Here is a 21,578-nt window from a genome sequence, read left to right on the forward strand (position 1 = left end):
TTAGCTCTAAAGAGACATACGGATTCCATAGATACTAAGTCTAACTTAGGGGAGGCAAAGGTGATTTTTCTCAATAAATGCAGAATCTGTTCAGCACTGAAAAATTCAGTAGATGGTGGGTGAAACGTAATATTGAAATAATTACGAGTCATCAATTTTCCATTAAGGATAAAGTCTCTCACGGTTAACAGTTTATGGTCTAACCACCATCTAAAAGAGTGTCGGTTTAAAGCTGGGGGAAATTCAGGATTATAAAATAGAGGTGTTAGTAGCGAAGGCCTACCCTGTAAAGCAAACTTAAATTTAACGCTCCTCCGTAACATCAGGTCAAAGTAGGAAAATGGAGATAAATCTCTAAAATTTAAAGGATACAGAGCAGAGGTCCAGATTAACGTGGGCCACGTCAAGGGGGATACTAAAGGAGCTTCTAGGTTAGTACAGAGAGGTGCTAGAACACCTGACATGACATTAGTTAATTGAGAGAGTCTAGCAACCTGATAGTATTTAAAGAGGCTCTGTCACCAGATTTTGCAACCCCTATCTGCTATTGCAGCAGATAGGCGCTGCAATGTAGATTACAGTAACGTTTTTATTTTTTAAAAACGAGCATTTTTGGCCAAGTTATGACCATTTTTGTATTTATGCAAATGAGGCTTGCTAAAGTCCAACTGGGCGTGTTTAAAGTAAAAGTCCAACTGGGCGTGTATTGTGTGTGTTAGATCTGGGCGTGTTTACTTCTTTTACTAGCTGGGCGTTCTGACGAGAAGTATCATCTACTTCTCTTCAGAACGCCCAGCTTCTGGCAGTGCAGACACAGCGTGTTCTCGAGAGATCACGCTGTGACGTCACTCACTTCCTGCCCCAGGTCCTGCATCGTGTCGGACGAGCGAGGACACATCGGCACCAGAGGCTACAGTTGATTCTGCAGCAGCATCGGCGTTTGCAGGTAAGTCGATGTAGCTACTTACCTGCAAACGCTGATGCTGCTGCAGAATCAACTGTAGCCTCTGGTGCCAATGTGGCCGACACGATGCAGGACCTGGGGCAGGAAGTGAGTCTGATGTAATTTTCAACACCTCTTGAGATGTGCTGGCAAATATTGGTAAGATCTGATTGCCACAGATTACAGGCACACTTCCCTACGCGTTTCTGCACCACATTAGGGGAGCGTCCTCAGGGGTATGAATTGCCTGATATTACTCGTATTTGTTCACGAGATGCCGGTCAGCTGATATTCAGCTGTTCAAGTAGTATAACGGCGCATACGAGACACTGATGTCGGTCTCATGTGCCTGTAATCTGTGGCAATCAGATCTTACCAATATTTGCCAGCACATCTCAAGAGGTGTTGAAAATTACATCAGACTTGTCAGGCACTGTTTAATCAGTGCATGTTGATTGTCTACTTCACATTCCTCTTACTGTGCACTCTTGATCTGGCTGCCAACGCCTGTATTTGGATCTTTTGGCACTCTGTGCCCTACTACATTTTAATAAATTATCATTAAAGAATTATTTTAAACGTTTATACAGATAGAACAAGTGTATTTCAATAAATTTAAACGTATACCTTTATATCACTGATTTTGGACTAAACTATACATAATTGGTATTGCCGCGTCCGTAACGGCCTGAACTACAAAACAATGTCGTTATTTATTCCGCGCGGTGAACGCCGTAAAAGAAAATAATAATAAACCGTACCACAATCACAATTGTTTGGTCACTTCATCTCCCAAAAAATGGAATAAAAACAGATCAAAAAGTTGCATGTACCTAAAAATGGTACTGATCGAAACTACAGTTTGTTACGCAAAAAATAAGTCCTCGCACGGCTTTCCTGATGGAAAAATAAAACAGTTATGGCTCTTAGAATAAGGTAACACAAAAAATAAATTATATTTTACAAAATGTATTCTATTGTGCAAACGCCATAAGACATAAAATAAAACTATAAACATCTGATATCGCCGTAATCGTATCGCCCCGCAGAATAACGTGAATATGTCATTTATAGTGCACGGTGAAAGCTGTAAAAAAAATAAAATAAAGAACTATAGTAAAATTGCTGTTTTTTAGTCACCACGCCTCTTAAAAATAGAACAAAAACTGATCAAAAGTCGCATGCACGCCAAGAAAACTGCAATGAATTCCTCAAGGTCTCTAGTTTCCAAAAAGGGGTCACTTTTGGGGGGTTACCACTGTTTTAGTACCACAAGACCTCTTCAAACCGGACATGGTGCCTAATAAATTAAATTAATTAAATTTCACCTCTACTTTGCTCTAAATTACTGTGAAACACCTAAAGGGTTAATAAACTTTCCTAATGCTGTTGTGAATACTTTGAGGGGTCTAGTTTCTAAAATGGGGTGTTTGATAAGGGTGTCTAATATATGGGCCCCTCAAAGCAACTTCAGAACTGAGCTGGAAACGAAAAAATGAAATAAAAATGTGGCAATACTTTGCTTCTTACATTATACTGATAATGAGCCGTGCCCACCCCGAGATGGCCCCAGTTTTGACCGTTCGTATAAACGGAGACCCCTATTAGACCGTTTCAGCGCCCGGTTTTCCCAGCATTCACCCCCGAGAAGTGTATTTCTATTGAGGAGTCCTTGGTACATTTTAAAGGGACGGTTCAATTCCGCGAGTACCTGCCGAGTAAGAGGGCAAGGTATGGCGTGAAGATGTATAAGCTGTGCGAGAGTGCATCAGGGTATACCTACAAATTTAGGATATATGAAGGGAAGGACACCAGTATTCAGCCCCCAGAATGCCCCCCCTTACTGGGAGTCAATACAAAAATTTTGTGGGATTTGGTGCACCCACTGCTGGACCAGGGTTACCACCTCTACCTGGATAATTTTTATACCAGTTCCCACTCTTCAACTGCCTCGCTTCCAGAAGTACTGCGGCATGCGGCACTGCTAGAAGAAACCTGAGAGGCCTCCCTAAGACTCTGCTTGGGCAAACAAGAAGGGGTGAGAGCTGGGCACAATCTAGCATCAACATATTGTGTGTCAAGTACAAGACAAGGGAGATGCCACACCAGTACCCATGTACCTGCACGAGGTACCAGTACAGAGACCCCCAAACCAGACTGCATCCTGGACTACAATAGGTACATGGGAGGGGTGGACTTGTCAGATCAAGTCATGAAGCCCTACAGTACTTCTGGAAGCGAGGCCACACGCATCGTACCAGGGCAACACTTTTTAGGAGAAGTTCCCCAAACTGGCAAGAAGGGAAAAAGTCAAAAGAGGTGCAAAGTCTGCTATAAGAGGGGGATAAGGAAGGACACAATATATCAATGTGACACGTGTCCCGAAAAAACAGAGCTCTGTATGAAAGAATGTTTTAAAATTTATCATCCATCCCTTTATTTTTTATTTACCCTGATCCACTTTGCACAGCTTACCCCTCCTCATCTTTCCCCTCTGAGCCCTGCTGCGTGCCCAGGCAGCTGATAACAGCCACATGTAGGGTATTGCCGTACCCGGGAGAACCAACATTACAGTTTATGGGGTGTATATCTCCGGTGGCACATGCTGGGCACAATATATCGGACACTGAAATGGCATAGATGTATAGAAAATTGCAAATTTCACTCTGCACCAACTGCTGCACATTATCTTTTACACAATACCTATGGGGTCAAAGTGCTCACTACACCTCTAGATGAATGCCTTAAGGGGTGTAGATTTTAAAACAGGGTCACTTCTCGGGGGTTTCAACTGTACCGGTACCTCAGGGGCTTCTGCATACAAGACTTAGCACCAGAAAAGCTCCAGTAGGCTAAATGGTGGTCCTTTCCTTCTGAGCCCTGCCGTGTGCCCAGGCAGCTAATAACAGCCACATGTAGGGTATTGCCATACCCGGGAGAACCCACATTACCGTTTATGGGGTGTATGTCTCCGGTGGCACATGCTGGGCACAATATATCGGACACTGACATGGCATAGATATAGAAAATTGCAAATCTCACTCTGTACCATCTGTTGCGCATTATCTTTTACACAATACCTGTGGGGTCAAAATGGTCACTACGCCTCTAGATGAATTCCTTAAGGGGTGTCGTTTTTAAAACGGGGTCACTTCTCAGGGGTTTCAACTGTACTGATACCTCAGGGGCTTCTGCACACATGACTTAGCACCAGAAAATTCCCAGTAGGCCACATGGTGGTCCTTTCCTTCTGAGCCCTCCCATGCGCCCAAACGGCAGTTTATCACCACAAATAGGGTATTGCCACACTCAGGACAAATTTGGCAACAAAATGGGGTATTTTATTCCTTGTGAAAATAAGAAATTTTGAGCCAAAACTACCTCGTATTAAAAAACATTACATTTTTTTTAATTCACAGCCCAATTCAAATAAATTCTGTGAAAAAACTGTGGGGTCTAAATGGTCACAACACCCATAAATAAATTCCTTGAGGGGTGTAGTTTCCAAAATGGGGTGACTTCTGGTGGGTTTCCATTGCTTTGATACCTCTGGGGCTCTGCAAATTCAACATGGCACCCGAAAACCAATCCAGCAAAATCTGGGCTCCAAAGAACACATAGCGCTCCTTTCCTTCTGAGGCCTCCCATGGGCCCAAACGGCAGTTTATCACCACAAATGGGGTATTGCCGCACTCAGGACAAATTGGGCAACAAATTGGGGTATTTTATTCCTTGTGCAAATAAGAAATTTTGTGCCAAAACTACCTCTTATTGGAAAAAATTTAATTTTTTTAAATTCACAGCCCAATTCAAATAAATTCTGTGAAAAAACTGTGGGGTCTAAATGGTCACAACACCCATAAATGAATTCCTTGAGGGGAGTAGTTTCCAAAATGGGGTCACTTTTGGTGGGTTTTCATTGCATTGATACCTTTGGGGCTCTGCAAATGCGACATGGCACCCGAAAACCAATCCAGCAAAATCTGGGCTCCAAAGAACACATAGCGCTCCTTTCCTTCTGATCCCTCCCATGGGCCCAAACGGCAGTATATCACCACAAATAGGGTATTGCCGCACTCAGGACAAATTGGGCAACAAAATGGGGTATTTTATTCGTTGTGAAAATAAGGCATTTTGAGCCAAAACTACATCTTATTGGAAAAAAAATTGTTTTTTTTTAATTCACAGCCCAATTCAAATAAGTTCTGTGAAAAAACTGTGGGGTCTAAATGGTCACAACACCCATAAATAAATTCCTTGAGGGGTTTTGTTTCCAAAATGGGGTCACTTTTGGTGGGTTTCCATTGCTTTGATACCTCTGAGGCTCTGCAAATGCGACATGGCACCCGAAAACCAATCCAGCAAAATCTGGACTCCTAAGAACACATATCGCTCCTTTCCTTCTGAGTCCTCCCATGGGCCCAAACGGCAGTTTATCACCACAAATGGGGTATTGCCGCACTTAGGACAAATTGGGCAACAAAATGGGTAAGTAATGTAGGTTACACAGTGCTTAAATCCAAAATTCAGATTCACAAATTTTTGGGTCACAGCAGAGATATTGCTAAACATTTTTTCCGTTTTAGTGCGATTTATTTTTAGACCTGATATGTGACCAAATTGTTCCAAAAGGCTAGTTAGATTAGGTAACAAGAGTAATGGTTTAGTAAGAGTCAGTAGTAAGTCGTCAGCAAAAGATTTAGTTTATATTGTTTCCTGCCAATTTCCGGGCCAGAGATATTAATATTGTCCCTTATAGCAATAGCTAAAGGCTCTATTGCTAATGCAAACAAGGCAGAGGAGAGAGGACACCCCTGCCGTGTTCCTCAAAATATTTTAACAGGTTTGGGATGGTGAGAAGGAATTTTCAAAGTAGCAGTAGGGGAAGAATAAAGGGCAGCGACAGCGGAAAGGAAGGAACCCCTGATGCCCATGGCATTAAACTCAAATGCCTTCTCTATGTCAAGGGGGAGAACTATAATGGGAGTAGTGGTTCTTTTCGCATAGTGAATCACATTCAAGATCTTAAAACCAACTTGATCTCTATCCACCAAACAGGGGAGCTGTAATGACAGGGTAGGGAGACAGACAGATGAGCCCTAATCTACCCGCCACTCAGTCCCTGCCTACTTGCTACGACCCGTCCTAAGCGACGGGGTACAACTGGGCGACGGTCCCTACGCTCAGTAAGTGCAAGACAGACAAACAGACAAGAGTACACAGAAGCTAGGGAAACGGGGCAGCTGCCCACGGAGACACCGTGAGCAACAAGAGTAGTGAACGAGCTGAGTCAAACCAGGAGAGAACGAGGTACAAAACGCTGAGCAGGAGAGTGGTCAGAAAGCCAAGGTCAATAACAAGCAGATGATGAATAGTACAAGCAGCAGCAGCAAGCCAAGGAACAAGCATAGAAGAATCACAGACAAAGGAGGAACAGGAAAGGCAGGTATAAATAGACAGTGGGCGGGAGCTAGCTCCGTCTGGCCAGGCTGTGATAGGCTCTCCCACTCCTAAGCCTGAGTGGTGGAAGATGGAGTCAGTCTCACAGACATAGGAGCAGGTGCAGACTGATTGCCCACGGACGTCGACACAGAAGCTGTGTCTGGCAAATCCTTTACAGTACCCCCCCTTTTATGAGGGGCCACCGGACCCTTTCTAGGTGGACCTGGTTTATTGGGGAAATGAAGGTGGAACCTCCTGAGCAATACCCCAGCGTGAACATCCCGGGTGGGTACCCAAGTCCTCTCCTCTCGCCCGTATCCCCTCCAATGGACCAGGTACTGGAGGGAGCCTTGGACCATCCTGCTGTCCACAATCTTGGCCACCTCGAATTCTACCCCCTCAGGGGTGAGAACAGGGACCTGAGGTTTCCTCGAGGGAGCCAAAGACGGGGAGCAGCGTTTAAGGAGGGAGGCATGAAAGACGTCGTGCACTCGAAAAGACGGGGGCAACTCCAGTCGGAAGGAGACAGGGTTAAGGACTTCAATGACCTTGTACGGCCCTATAAACCGGGGAGCAAACTTCTTGGACGGGACTTTAAGGCGCAAATTTTTAGAAGATAGCCACACCAGATCCCCGACCACAAACAAGGGGTTAGCAGAACGTCTTCTATCTGCCTGAGTCTTTTGTATGCTCTGGGACGCCTCTAAGTTCTTCTGAACCTGGGCCAAGACTGTGCACAGTTCCTGATGAACGACATCTACCTCGGGATTGTTGGAACTACCAGGTAAAACGGAGGAGAACCGTGGATTAAACCCAAAATTACAGAAAAAGGGGGAGACCCCTGACGAGTTACTGACCCGGTTATTAAGGGAAAATTCGGCGAGGGGAATGAATGAGACCCAATCATGTTGACAGTCAGAGATAAAACACCTTAAATATTGTTCTAGAGACTGATTAGTCCTCTCCGTTTGGCCATTAGTTTCAGGATGGAAAGCCGAGGAGAAGGACAGATCAATCTTCAACTTTTTACAGAAGGCTCTCCAAAACAATGAAACAAATTGTAATGGCAGGGGGTAGGGAGACGGACAAGTGAGCCCTAATCTACCCGCCACTCTGTCCCTGCCTACTTGCAACGACCCGCCCTAGGCGACGGGGTACAACTGGGCGGCGGTCCCTGCGCTCAGTAAGTGCACGACAAACACGACAAACATACAAAGGAACACAAGCAAGAAAAGGGGCCGTTGCCCACGGCAACACCGTGAGCAACCAGAGTGCTGAACGAGCCGAGTCAAGCCAGGAGTGTGCGAGGTACAAAACGAAAAGCAGAAGAGTAGTCGGTAAGCCAGGGTCTGTATGGAGCAGGAACAAAAATAGCAGGAACTGTAGCTGGGCCAGGAAACCACAAGGAAAGAATCACAAGCACCGAGGGACAGGAAGTGCAGGCTTAAATAGACCGAGGGCGGGAGCTAGCTGAGTCTGGCCAGGTTACGATAGGTTCTCCCACTCCTAAGCCTGCCAGCCTGAATGGTGGAAGCAGGAGTCAGTCTCAGGGATGTATTCTCAGGTGCTCACTGATTAGTTCTGGGAGTTAACCCCGAAGATGTGCCTGGCAGATCCTTTACAGTACCCCCCCTTTTATGAGGGGCCACCGGACCCTTTCTAAGGGGACCTGGCTTACTGGGGAAACGCAGGTGGAACCTCCTGACCAATACCCCAGCGTGAACATCCCGGGCGGGTACCCAAGTCCTCTCCTCGGGCCCGTATCCTCTCCAATGGACCAGGTACTGGAGGGAGCCTTGGACCATCTTGCTGTCCACAATCCTGGCCACCTCGAATTCCACCCCCTCAAGGGTGAGGATGGGAACAGGAGGTCTCCTCGAGGGAGCCAAGGACGGGGAGCAGCATTTGAGGAGGGAGGCATGAAACACGTCGTGTATCCGAAAAGACGGGGGTAACTCCAGCCGGAAGGAGACAGGATTGAGGACCTCAATGACCTTATACGGCCCAATAAACCGGGGAGCAAACTTCTTGGACGGAACCTTGAGACGCAAGTTCCTAGACGACAACCACACCAGATCCCCGACCATAAACAGGGGCTGGCCATGAAGCTACGCGACAGTGCATCAGCCTTAATATTTTTAGACCCAGCCCTATAGGTGACCAAAAAGTTGAATCTGGTAAAAAAATAACGCCCATCGAGCTTGTCTCGGGTTTAGCCTCCGGGCAGATTCTAAGAAAACCAGATTCTTGTGGTCGGTAAGGACCGTTACCTGGTGCCTAGCCCCCTCCAGGAAGTGGCGCCACTCTTCAAATGCCCATTTAATGGCTAAGAGTTCGCGGTTGCCAATATCATAGTTACTCTCAGTGGGCGAAAACTTCCTGGAGAATTAGGCACAGGGACGGAGATGGGTGAGGGACCTGGCACCCTGGGACAAGACAGCACCCACTCCCACCTCGGAGGCATCAACCTCCACAATGAATGGCTCCATTTGGTTGGGCTGAACCAGCACTGGGTCCGAGATAAAGCACTTCTTAAGGACCTCAAATGCCTGGACAGCCTCAGGAGGCCAGTGGAGGAGATCAGCACCTTTGCGAGTGAGATCCGTGAGAGGCTTAGCGATGACCGAGAAGTTAGCAATAAATCTCCTGTAATAATTATTGAATCCCAAGAAGCACTGTAACGCCTTGAGGGAGGCAGGTTGGACCCATTCCGCCACAGCCTGGACCTTGGCGGGGTCCATGCGAAATTCATGAGGAGTGAGGATTTGACCCAAAAATGGTATCTCTTGCACCCCAATCACACATTTTTCGGTCTTAGCAAACAGTTTGTTTTCCCGAAGGACCTGGAGCACCTTCCTGACATGCTCAATGTGGGAAGACCAGTCCTTGGAAAACACAAGTATGTCATCAAGGTACACTACAAGAAATACCCCCAGATAGTCTCTTAAAATCTCATTTATGAAATTCTGGAAGACCGCGGGAGCATTACACAATCCAAAGGGCATGACGAGGTATTCGAAATGACCTTCGGGCATGTTAAACGCAGTCTTCCACTCATCCCCCTCTTTGATGCGGATAAGGTTATAAGCCCCCCGTAGATCAAACTTAGAGAACCATTGGGCCCCCTGAACCTGATTGAAGAGATCAGGAATCAAAGGAAGGGGGTACTGGTTCCTTACAGTGACCTTATTCAAGTTCCGGTAGTTGATGCACGGCCTAAGACCACCATCCTTCTTCCCTACGAAGAAGAAGCCAGCACCTACCGGAGAAGTAGAGGGGCGAATGTAACCCTTGGCCAGGCATTCCTGGATATACTCTCTCATCGCTTCACGTTCGGGACAAGAGAGACTGAATATCCTACCCTTAGGGAGCTTAGCTCCTGGTACCAAATCGATTGCGCAATCGTATTCTCTATGAGGAGGTAACACTTTGGAGGCCTCTTTAGGGAAAACATCAGCGAAGTCCTGAACAAACTCAGGTAGAGTGTTCACCTCCTCAGGGAGAGAAATAGAATTAACAGAAAAACATGACGTCAAGCATTCATTACCCCATTTGGTAAGATCCCCAGTATTCCAGTTAAACATGGGATTATGCATCTGCAACCAGGGAAGGCCTAAAACCAAATCGGACGATAATCCCTGCATAACCAGTACAGAGCACTGCTCCAAATGCATGGAGCCAACAAGGAGTTCAAAAACAGGGGTATGCTGTGTAAAATAACCATTAGCAAGAGGAGTGGAGTCGATACCCACTACCGGGACAGGTTTAGGCAAATCAATCAATGGCATAGCTAGAGACATAGAAAATTCCACAGACATAATATTAGCAGAAGACCCTGAATCCACAAAGGCACTGCCGGTAGCAGACCTACCACCAAAAGAGACCTGAAAGGGAAGCAAGATTTTATTAGGTTTCATCTTTACGGGAAATACCTGTGCGCCTAAGTGACCTCCCCGATGATCACTTAGGCGCGGAAGTTCTTCCGGCTGCTTATTCTTACGCCTAGGACAGTTGTTCACTTGATGCTTGTCATCCCCACAGTAGAAGCAGAGACCATTCTTCAAGTGGAACTCACTATGTTGTTGGGGGGACACGGAGGCCCCGAGTTGCATAGGTACATTCAAGTCTTCCGTGGAAGAACGAAGCAACGGAACCTCGGGAGGCATCATGGGGGAGTCAGAGGAGAAGGCACAAAAACGTTCAAGTCGTTGTTCCCTGAGACGTCGGTCAAGTCGTACCGCTAAAGCCATAACCTGCTCTAGGGAGTCAGCAGAGGGATAGCTAACTACCAGGTCTTTCAGGGCGTTCGACAGACCCAATCTAAACTGGCACCTCAAGGCAGGGTCTTTCCACCGAGAAGCTACACACCACTTCCTAAAGTCAGAACAATACTCCTCTACAGGTCTCTTACCCTGACGTAAGGTCACCAGCTGACTCTCGGCAGAGGCAGTCTTGTCAGTCTCATCATAAATGAGCCCGAGAGCAGAAAAGAAAAGATCAACGGAGGAAAGTTCAGGGTCGTCAGGAGCCAAGGAGAAGGCCCATTCTTGGGGCCCGTCCTGGAGCCGGGACATAATTATACCCACCCGCTGGCTCTCAACCTGAGGAGTGGGGCTTTAAGCGAAAATAGAGCCTACAACTCTCCCGAAAGGAGAAAAAATTCTACCGGTCCCCTGAGAACCGGTCAGGCAACTTGAGGTGGGGTTCGAGAGGTGAGGTGGGGGGCACTACCAGGGAAGCATCATGCAGGTTGTCCCTCTGAGCCAGGGCCTGGACCTGTAGGGAGAGGCCCTGCATCTGCTGAGCCAGGGTCTCAAGGGGGTCCATGGATGTGTCAGGGACCAGGGTAGACTAGGTATATGGGCCTGTGATTATGTAATGACAGGGTAGGGAGACAGACAGATGAGCCCTAATCTACCCGATACTCAGTCCCTGCCTACTTGCAACGACCCGTCCTAAGCGACGGAGTACAACTGGGCGACGGTCCCTACGCTCAGTAAGTGCAAGACAGACAAACAGACAAGGGTACACAGAAGCTAGGGAAACGGGGCAGCTGCCCACGGAGACACCGTGAGCAACAAGAGTAGTGAACGAGCCGAGTCAAACCAGGAGAGAATGAGGTACAAAACTCTGAGCAGGAGAGTGGTCAGAAAGCCAAGGTCAATAACAAGCAGATGATGAGTAGTACAAGCAGCAGCAGCAGCAGCAAGCCAGGAAACAAGCATAGAAGAATCACAGGCAAAGGAGGAACAGGAAAGGCAGGTATAAATAGACAGTGGGCGGGAGCTAGCTCCGTCTGGCCAGGCTGTGATAGGCTCTCTCACTCCTAAGCCTGCCATCCTGAGTGGTGGAAGATGGAGTCAGTCTCACAGACATAGGAGCAGGGTGCAGACTGATTGCCCACGGGCGTCGACACAGAAGCTATGTCTGGCAAATCCTTTACAGGAGCAGTTTATTCAAACTGGACGCTAAAATAGAAGTAAAAAGTTTAAAATCTAAACTTAGCAGAGAAATGTGATGATAATTAGCTTGGTTAGTTGGGTCTTTATCAGGCTTTGGGATTGTTGTGATCTGTGCCAAAAGAAATTCTGGGACAGGGCAACGTATCATAATTTAGGTAGCTTCTGGCAATGTTAGGATTATTACAATATTAATGGTATAGCTCTTTGATTTAATATATGTACTAGTCACTATTATGTGTTATTTTGTCATGCTGAAAACTGTTCACCTATATTTTTAATGATGTATCCCAGCATATACACCGAACATGCAGTACAAACATAGTGTGACCAGAGCCTAATCTCATACAACCCTCTATAAGCATTTCCTTACTGAGAACAAGACTAAATTCAACAAGTGAACATAGGACCCCATAGAATGCAATCCCCACTCCATTATGGTCACCATCAGCAGCAAGTTAATTCAGGATATGCACTTTCAATTTCTCTTCCCTCCTCTATAAGACTGCATTCGCAAAAGGCATTTGGGGGATCCGTTATCCCATGCTCCAACAATGAGTTCACAGTACAGGCAAGAAGGGAAAGATTGCCCCAAAGTTTCTGCTTTCCTATTTTTGGTTAAAACAAATCTGACAGTAGTGGTGCACAGCGGACTGTTGTTTACATAGATGACGGGCCTACACATAGATTCTTAGATAATGGCAATTTTCTAAAAATATAACAAAATAAATATCAAAATACATCTATTCCACACAACTGACTAATGGATAATGAAAGCAAAAATACCTCCTAAATCTCTCTCATCAGGGGTGTAACAAGCAACTATAGAGCCCCATAGCAAAACTTTAAATGGAGCGTCTCGGGACCATGACCACCTTCAGTAGCAAATTCAGAAAACGAATAGCCTATAATTATTTTGGTCTCCACTCTGTGACATATGTTATGTCTTTCCCTTATACGTAGAGATAATACACAAAGTGATTTCACAGTACATGGATTATGCACACAGTGATGTCACAGCATAGAAATAATTATAATTTCAAAGCAAAGAGACTATTAACTCACTGAAGTTACAGCACAGGAATTATGCTCACAGGAATGTCACAGTTGTGTGATAATGTGCACATTGATGTCACAATACCGGAAAAAATGCACACAGTGATGTCACAATTCAGGGGTAATCTACTCAGTGAAGTTATAAAACGGCAATTATACAAACAGTGATGTCACAGTAGGGGGATAATGTGCCATTGTGGTCAAAAAATGCAGGAATATTGTACACAGTGATGTCACAGTACAAGGATAATATACACTGTGAAGTTACAGGACAGGAATTATACTAACAGTGATGTCACCGTAAAAGGGTAATGTACAAAGTGATGTCATAGAACAAGAATAATGCACACAATGATGTCACAGTATAGGGATAATACACACAATGATTTCATAGTATACAAAAAATGTCTCTACACACACAATGGCATCAGAGAACAGGAATAACATATAGTGATGTCACCATGCAGGTATAATTCCCACAATGATAACACAGAACAGGGATGATTAGTGATGTCACAGCACAGGGATAATACAAGAGGGAAAATGGGGCGAAACAACTAACTTCAGCTTAATAGTATACCTTGAAATAGGGCCCCATTCAATTTTCCAAGTCCAACATAGTCATCACAAATTGCACTTCACCTTTGTGTGAAAATGGGCCCCCCAGTTGTTGGACCCCATAGCAGCTGCTATGGCTGCTACCCTGTAAGTTATGCCCATGCATTCCAATGGAAAACAGTTTTTATTTTATCGGCTCAGCCATCAAACACACAGAGCTAGCAATGCCTCACTGAACTACATTTATAGCTAAAAATAAACCTATTTGCACACACCATTAAACCAGAATGGCCGTCAAAGTATTAAACGGTTTACAAAAGTATTACATCCACTGCTTTCATAACAAAAGCAATTACAGCAACTGAGTCACGCAGGAAAATGGCCAACTAGAACACTAACCTTAAAGGAACACTGATACACTAAGGGTGATGTTTATAATTATTATTTTTTTCATATTTTTTATTTATACATGTTTTAAAACATAAAAAAAACATGTACAGTACAAAAACAGACATTTTACTATTCTATTTTTTTACCTTGTCCTTGCAAATTTCTGTTTTAAATATAAACAGCATCTTCAGGCAATAACATCGTATTTTTAAAAAAAAATTAAAAAAATTATAAATTCCTTTTATAAAATATAAACTTCTATCTCCCCACAGGGGCCCCCCATCAGTCTCCTCTATCATTATCTTTTAAAAGTTCAACTCGAGGAGAACCACAAAAATGAAGCCATTCTACCCATGTTTTTTGAAATTTCCATCTCTTTCCATTACCATATGATACCAGATCTTCCATTCTCATAATATTATTTGCTTTTAAGAGCCAGGCATTCACTGATGGTGGATTCCGATCTTTCCATTTCATAGGAATATCTGCTCTTGCAGCATTTATCAGGTTTTTAAGAAGTGAATCTTTATACTGTTTATATGGGATATCACTGTGATGCAGAAGGAAGTGATCAGGACCTAACGGTCCCACATCCTTTATTACCAATCTTAATACTCTACTGATCTCTCTCCAATAGACTTTAAGCTTTTCACATTCCCAGAATATATGAAATAATGATCCATTTTCTGCACCACATCTCCAGCAATTTGGAGAATATGACATACAAATTTTATGAATTTTCAACGGGACCATGTACCAACGGGTCATTATTTTATACCCTGTTTCTTGTGTTTTACTACATATACTTGTTTTATGGGTTAATGTGTATATTTCGGCTCTTTGGTCTGCTGTAAATCTTGTTCCCAGATCTTGCTCCCAAAATGTCATATGCCTCGGTGAACTATCTGTTTTTGTACTAATCAGCAGTCTACAGATAGTAGATAAAGCTTTCTGTATTCTCCGCTCACTATTACACATTTTCTCAAACTTTGTAAATTTCCTATAAATCTCTCTATTTTGTGGTAGGCCTACTAGTAAATGTGTCAATGGATTTGTTCTCCAAAATCCCAATGGACACTGGTCAGTTATCTGCATAATCTGCATAATCCCTCTCTTCTGTCATTTCTTGAAAATTACATCTTCTATCCCTGGTACAAACTCGCTTGTACCTATTATTGGTAACATTGGGGACGGATAAGGGGATATGTTTTTCCCTTTAAAAGCTTTGTTGCATTCTCTTAATGTTACTCCAATAGTTGGGTGACTACTCAAGTTACTCCTTATTTATTTATTTATTGGCCCAAGGTAGACAATCTAATCTGGTCTCTGAAAAAGTCTGTTCTACTTCTACCCATCTTTTATTCTTATGGCAGCACCAATCTATCACCCTGTACAGGTGAGTTGCCTGATAATACAACCTAAAATCTGGGAGACCTATCCCACCCGCTCTCTTCTGTCTCTTCAGAACTCCCTTCGAAACTGATGTTTATTATCTTAATCACCAAACTATAAGGCCTTAATATTTACGCTGTTGTCTTTTATAAAATCATAAGTTCTATTGTCACTTATCGACTTCCATAAATGCTTTAAAATACTCAAAATTTAAATTCTAAATAAAATTCTGTAAGCAGTAGATTTTAAAATAAAATGTTATCATATAGTTTATATGGGCTCCTTTGTCTAGTTTTGTTTTCTACTACCATTTTCAGTTTTTATCTTTATTAGTACTCTAATCTAGTTTGTGAACATTTCTGTATTTATTTCCATTGCTTTTATAGCACCCACATATTTCACAGCACTTTACAGAGATTGTTCTCACTCAGTTCCTATTCCCAATCGTACTTGTAAACCAAGCGGAAATGCTATGAAGGTTTTAATCACGGAATCATTACAAGAGGCCGAGATTGAGGCAAAACATAAGTCTCCTTTTCTAGACCGATAATCCTCACACACAGCTACACTGTGCAAACGCTTCTCAGCAGTGAGACACAATCTCTTCTAATGTTTCCAAAGGTCAGTTGAAAATGGAGGCAATTCTTTGTCGATGGCAGGCAATGATGACTCACTAGCTTTGTTTCGTGGAAAGAGCTTTTTCTTGCTCCTGATGCAGGAAGACGTCCTTCTTGATCTCTGTTCTCGTCTATATCATTTAGGCCAACCAGTCTCTATTGAGGGAAGGGCCCTGGCAACGTCCATCAGCCGATCAGCCAAGACTTGCAGCAATTCAACCCGCCACAACAATGAACCCTCTCTGGCTTTAGGCCCTACAAGTGCCAGTCGGCACTTCAACAGCGCTTGTTCTAAGGTTCGCAGCCCGCATACTGAACACATTAGGCGGGAACAGCTGCATTTTATTAACGTAGCGCCATCCTAAGTGTGAGGCACGCAGTGTATACGCGCTGGCTGCTTCTTTATTGCTGTTATGGTGCATCATAATTGAGCTAAGATGCAATACATGCCATTCCAGATATTTTACAAAGAGAAGTGGGTATTTACACATATATCCCTGCTTCAGTAAAAGAAAGCAGATCAAGCCAACACATAGTCTATGCTCTTAAAGTAATAGTAGCAGTGTCACGATCACGGGGTATGTGGAACCACTAGGCCACTCCGCCATAGTGGAGAGACAGCTGGCCAAGTCACAGTCTATGCAAGAGTCTATACAGTTTCGTAGCACAAGGGTACCTGAAATAGTCCTGATGGTGGCAGGGGCTCTGGCACAGATGGTAGTAGGTGCAGCAGGTTGTACCAGACGTGGCGATAGACAACGTGTGTAGCAGGACACAACTTCAATCACTAAACAGGCTCAGGAATAATAACACAGCATGGGATACAGGTAGCAGGGCACGGGAAACAGTGGTAACACTACAACACTAAGGGACCATTTGCAAAGACTAACATGGGATTACTAACCACGCTCAGGCAAGAGGTGAGAGAAGCCCTTTTTATTGTCCAGAGTGCACTGGGGATAGGGTAGGGAACTCTTAGGATGCGCGCGCGCTGGCCCTTTAAGGCCGAGGATGAGTGTGCGTGCGCACCCTATCAGAAAGTCCAGGACGGGGAGGCCGCGCCAGCTGGCGTCTCCAAGGAGGCAGACGCCAGCAGACAGCAGGGAAGTTGCGGTCACGGCCGTTCGCCGGGGGTGAGCGGCAGCGGTCCGTGACCGTGTTCATAACAAGCATATTTTATTGGACAGTAGCATATTCTTGGGAAGGGGCTTACCCCCACTCTTACAGACTCACAATCTAATTTCCCTAAATAAAAGGTTCAAGGGCAGCATCTACATGGATCTTTTACGTTCTCACCATGTTTGCTTGGGTTTCCTCTACATCCTGATAGGTTAGTTGGCTTGCTATGAAATTGGACCTAGTGTATATATGTGTCTCTGACATAGATAAATTAGATTGTGAGCCCTATTGGGGACAGGGACTGTTGTGAGTGATGACAAGCGCTGTACAGTGCTGCGGAATATGTTGTCGCTATATAAGCAACAGAAAATAAATAAAATAATAGCTCTGTTACCAAAGCCTGACCTAGGCTGTTACTATGCAGCTGCTTCAGCATGAAGGAGCTCTAACAAAGTTAGAGAAGCTGCATGCTAATTTGAGACTGACACATGTAATTATTTCATAAGGCACATGGGAATTTCCTGATTTGAGCAAAGTTTTCATTCATAAATGAAAAATAAACTAATTCACTGTTTCACCGGGTACACCTTTATGTCATTGTTAGCAGAACCACAAATATTCTAATAAAACCAACTTCACAGTCTACACAGATAAACATGTTTTCTGAGTTATATAGCATGTATTCATGTAAAACACTGATTTTAGTTTTAGTTTTGCAAACCGAATGGTCATACGGTTTATGATTCAATATAAAATAATCTGTAATGCATAATTTATACAAGAGTTTTTTTGTGCCAATAAAAATAAAGGAATAATCGGATACCTTTGCGTGTATGTGTTTGAAGGAGTTGTTCTAATTTCCAAATTAGGGCATTCTGTGTTAATAAATGGAGTCCACTCTCCTAACCCCTTCTAACCAAAAGGGGTTTCTTTAGGGTAAGAACATGCGGTTCGATAGCAACAGGCGCCCATATGCTGAGGCAATAGCATGCATGATTTTGCCGGTAATACCACAGTTTTACTGGCTAAATCGTGCGGCCATCGTCACCCAAGTGGACGTAGTTTCAGCTGCCTGTGGCTGCTGTGTGTTATTAATCTTGAGGTATGGGCAAGAACAAATGAGCCAGATATCTTTAGCGTTACAATAAAGGTGCATCAATGTGAATACATTGAGTTGTACTTTATTAGCAGCTCAATGCATCTGCGATACAGGGAGGGCGGGTTTTGATGCAATGTTTGGAGAATTTGCTACAGTCGCACACTCCAGTAGAGGTGAATGGGGACCAAGGCAGTCATGCAACTGTCAAGTGATTCATCCATTCACGTAAGTTAGAGTGTGACTCGAGCAAGAAAAAGTCGCACAATATGAATGATAAAGCAAGTGATTTACATGACCCACTTCTGGCTGGATTGTGAAATTTTAGTTGTACAGATTAAAATGCATCGTTATTAGTAATATCTTTATAGTTTTTACAGATAAAAAAAAATCTTAAATATAAGGGATAATTCTGTTCCCAAAAAAACATCACTTTATATAACTGTGTAAGATAATGTCTAATGTTAGCTGGGCAGCCAGAGCTGATAGGCATTGTTGATTTATCCTCGTAATTTGGTAGTATAAGCATTACCCAATCAGTCTTAATGCTAACTTTGGCTGTAACCGGAGGATCACTAAGTCGTGTCATTTCCCTACATTGCCATATCTATATAGCGGTACAAAATACACCTTATAAAGTTCACATTGAAGCTTTGATGCTTTTTGTTTGCTATCTCAGAATATTTTGTCACGTTTAGGGTATGTGCACACGATAACTGCATTTACGTCTGAAATTATGGAGCTGTTTTCAGGAGAAAACAGCTCCTGAATTTCAGACGTAATTGCTCGTACTCGCGTTTTGCGGGGCGTCCATTACGGACGTAATTTGGAGCTGTTCTTCACTGGATTCAATGAAAAACGGCTCCAATTACGTCCCAAGAAGTGTCCTGCACTTCTTTGACGAGGCTGGTATTTTTACGCGCTGTCTTTTGACAGCGACGCGTAAAATTACAGGTCGTCGGCACAGTACATCGTAAAGCCCATTGAAAGTAATGGGCAGATGTTTGCCGACGTATTGGAGCCGTGTTTTCAGGCATAATTAGAGGCGTAAAACGCCTCCATTACGCCTGAAAATAGGTCGTGTGAACCCAGCCTTATTGTCATTTTTGTCTTTGCATAATATCAGACATTCTCATTTTTATTGCTTGTGTTTGTTATGAAGGCTGATCAGATTATATGCTGTGCAGCATATTATATGTTAAATCCCAGCTGCAAACCATGTTTTTTTTGTATTCACACAATACTATTTTAACTGTTAAGAAAATAACAGATACATACAATCTATTTAAAGATTTGGTTTGTTGTGTCTGCAAGCTAAAGCAATTACTGTTATTTCCCAGAATGTGGCAATCCTCTGCAATTTGTTTAACTTTTTGATATATATAAATAATGATAAGATACATTTTGGGAAGATGAGGTCATGCCGTGTTCATGTCTGTTAAGTGTTAGAATTTCTACTGAAATTCCTGTAGTCTGACAGCTCAATGTTACCATAAGACCACTGGGCTTTTATAGCTTTTATAGCAACCACTCTGGACCCAGCTTTTTTGCTCAGGTAAGAAAATTTAGGAAGAGATCTGACTAGTTAGCTCTGCACCTTTCATTTACTTGATTTTCCTGCCTTAGGTAAACCCAATTTGATTTTGACAGATTTGACCATTGATTAAAACCTGTATTCAGGTTGCAAATAATATGTTCTCAAATACATTGGTAACACATTTCTCAAAGCATGCAGCATTTTTTCGTATGCAGAGTCGGAATAAATATATATTACACAGTAATGAACCTCAATACGGGGTACAATACAGTTCCATATGGCGGTCTATAATGGACAATGTCTTGACCAGAAGCCCTTAGTGATTGTAAAGGATTTGCCAGACACAGGTTCTGTGTCGACGCCCGTGGGCAATCAGTCTGCACCTGCTCCTATGTCTGTGAGACTGACTCCATCTTCCACCACTCAGGATGGCAGGCTTAGGAGTGGGAGAGCCTATCACAGCCTGGCCAGATGGAGCTAGTTCCCGCCCACTGTCTATTTATACCTGCCTTTCCTGTTCCTCCTTTGCCTGTGATTCTTCTATGCTTGTTTCCTGGCTTGCTGCTGCTGCTTGTACTACTGATCCTCTGCTTGTTATTGACCTTGGCTTTCTGACCACTCTCCTGCTCAGCGTTTTGTACCTCGCTCACTCCTTGTTTGACTCGGCTCGTTCACCACTCTTGTTGCTCATGGTATCTCCGTGGGCAGCTGCCCCATTTCCCTAGCTTCTGTGTACCCCTGTCTGTTTTGTCTGTCTTGCACTTACTGAGCGTAGGGACCGTCGCCCAGTTGTATCCCGTCGCTTAGGACGGGTCTTTGCAAGTAGGCAGGGACTGAGTGGCGGGTAGATTAGGGCTCACCTGTCTGTCTCCCTACCTTGTCATTACATAATCACTGGCCCATATACCTAGTCTACCCTGGTCCCTGACACATCTATGGACCCCCTTGAGACCCTGGCTCAGCAGATGCAGGGCCTCTCCCTACAGTTCCAGGACCTGGCTCAGAGGGACAACCTGCGTGATGCTCCCTGGTAGCGCCCCCCACTTCACCTCTTGAACCCCACCTCAAGTTGCCTGACCGGTTCTCAGGGGACCGGAAGACTTTTTTCTCCTTTCGGGAGAGTTGTAGACTCTATTTTCGCTTAAAGCCCCACTCCTCAGGTTCTGAGAGCCAGCGGGTGGGTATAATTATGTCCCGGCTCCAGGAAGGGCCCCAAGAATGGGCCTTCTCCTTGGCTCCTGACGCCCCTGAACTTTCCTCCGTTGATTTTTTCTTTTCTGCTCTCGGGCTCATTTATGACGAGACTGACAAGACTGCCTTTGCCGAGAGTCAGCTGGTGACCTTACGTCAGGGTAAGAGACCTGTAGAGGAGTATTGTTCTGACTTTAGGAAGTGGTGTGTAGCTTCTCGGTGGAATGACCCTGCCTTGAGGTGCCAGTTTAGATTGGGTCTGTTGAACGCCCTGAAAGACCTGCTAGTTAGCTATCCCTCTGCTGACTCCCTAGATCAGGTTATGGCTTTAGCGGTACGACTTGACCGACATCTCAGGGAATGACGACTTGAACGTTTTTGTGCCTTCTCCTCTGACTCCCTCATGATGGCTCCCGAGGTTCCGTTGCTTCATTCTTCCACGGAAAACTCGGATGAACCTATGCAACTCGGGGCCTCTGTGTCCCCCCAACAACGTAGAGAGTTCCGCAGGAAGAATGGTCTCTGCTTCTCCTGTGGGGATGACAAGCATCAAGTGAACAACTGTCCTGGGCATAAGAATAAGCAGCCGGAAGAACTTCCGCGCCTAAGTGATCATCGGGGAGGTCACTTGGGCGCACAGGTATTTCCCGTAAAGATGAAACCTAATAAAATCGTGCTTCCCTTTCAGGTCTCTTTTGGTGGTAGGTCTGCTACCGGCAGTGCCTTCGTGGATTCAGGGTCTTCTGCTAATATTATGTCTGTGGAATTTGCTATGTCT

The sequence above is a fragment of the Rhinoderma darwinii genome, chromosome 1 (assembly GCF_050947455.1).
Source record: "Rhinoderma darwinii isolate aRhiDar2 chromosome 1, aRhiDar2.hap1, whole genome shotgun sequence".
Taxonomy (NCBI): Eukaryota; Metazoa; Chordata; class Amphibia; order Anura; family Rhinodermatidae; genus Rhinoderma; species Rhinoderma darwinii.